At 35.2% G+C, this 1,652-nt stretch overlaps 1 long non-coding RNA gene across 1 annotated transcript in view; it reads left to right on the forward strand.

The window, feature by feature from the left end:
• LOC111084132 overlaps positions 1-405 on the forward strand; it is a 4,897-nt gene extending 4,492 nt beyond the window's left edge. The window contains exon 3 of the long non-coding RNA XR_002609408.1: positions 268-405. This is a non-coding gene — a long non-coding RNA (uncharacterized LOC111084132). The remainder of the gene's footprint in view (positions 1-267) is intronic.
• Positions 406-1,652: the final 1,247 nt, after the last annotated feature.

The following is a 1,652-nucleotide window of genomic DNA, read 5'->3' on the forward strand; positions in this document are numbered from 1 at the left end:
CAGGAAATATTATCTGGCCAATAATCCTTGTCGTTCTTTAGCCTTTCCATGTTTTCATAATCCTTGGAATAGTCTTGCCCGGATGTCACTGTACTTCTACAGAACAAAATGTTAAAATTGTTATTCTAAGGTTTGATGGAAAGAGGTTTAAATTTTCTGCATCATGCAAACCTAGAAATTTAAGAAAACAAAAAACAAACTTTTTTTTTTCAGTTTATGTGTTTAATTTTGATAAATTAAAAATTTAGTTTTGATTTTTCTTCCCAGGTCTTTTACGGCAGTTGTTGACCAAATCGCCAAGGGAAACGAGGACCCTGGAAATGAAGCACTTGCTGAAATGAATAAATTTATTTTGGAACATTACAGCTATATGCCACAAGTAGGAAATACGGTAAGTTTTGTCTTCAGCAGTCTTGTCCTAACTTTTAACAATTTATAGTTTAATTTACTAAATAAAACCTTCACCACCTGTATTTTATACAGAACCTTAAGAAATAATTCTTATAATTAATGGACTTTTATAATTTAGTGTTTTTTTATTGAAATGAACGAATAGTGAATGTTTGTTTTTTATTACTACATAAATTTACTACTGTATTGGTCAACAGTGAATGTTTGTTTTTATTACTACATAAATTTACTGCTGTATTGGTCAACAGTGACTTTTGAAAGAACTGTGAGTTACATTTCACATGTGATATTCTTTAGATAAACAGTGATTTGCATCTGTAGCATTTCATGTTGTGTTTTACATATGGTGAGGTAGAAAAAAAGATTTGTGCTGTGTAACTGTGTAATCCATCAACTGTACAAGCCAGTCTGTAACAATGAAATCCTTGTCCTCCAGGAAACCTTCAATTACTCTGGATTGATGGGGGTGGGGGGTGAGCATCAATTGGTACAAAATTTGGGGCTAATAGCTCCTCCTTATGGTCATACAGTGAGTAGTATAACTTGATGCCGACAGTTAAAAACACACAGATCTATGCAGCCAGTGATGGTTATTCCTACCCACACTATTACTCTACCACTATCACTGTATGTCTTTTGTAGTGATGAATGTTGGAGAGTGGTGATCTACAAGTTCATTTCCAAGATTGTGTGGCCTACAGTACACATTAGTACAAACAATACTTGGTATAAATTATGTTAACAAGGTGCAGTGGAACGTAGGAGGAACGTGAAAGGTTGTGTGGCCTACAGTACACATTAGTACAAACAATACTTGGTGTAAATTATGTTAACAAGGTGCAGCGGAACGTAAGAGGAACGTGAAAGTTGTGTGGCCTACAGTACACATTAGTACAAACAATACTTGGTGTAAATTATGTTGACAAGGTGCAGTAGAACGTAAGAGGAACGTGAAAGGTTGTGTGGCCTACAGTACACATTAGTACAAACAATACTTGGTGTAAATTATGTTAACAAGGTGCAGTGGAATATAAGAGGAACGTGAAAGATTGTGTTGCCTACAGTACACATTAGTACAAACAATACTTGGAGTTTGAGTTGAATCTTTGTACCTGTGTTTGCCTTATGGTACCAGTATCTTTTTGATGATTGTGTACAGATCTTCTGTTGCTATGGTCTCAACAACTGTAACTTGGGAGTATACCATGGGCCACAAGACTCTGACGTTGTCATGTCTTCAT

Source organism: Limulus polyphemus, unplaced genomic scaffold (assembly GCF_000517525.1).
Source record: "Limulus polyphemus unplaced genomic scaffold, Limulus_polyphemus-2.1.2 Scaffold13918, whole genome shotgun sequence".
NCBI lineage: Eukaryota > Metazoa > Arthropoda > Merostomata > Xiphosura > Limulidae > Limulus > Limulus polyphemus.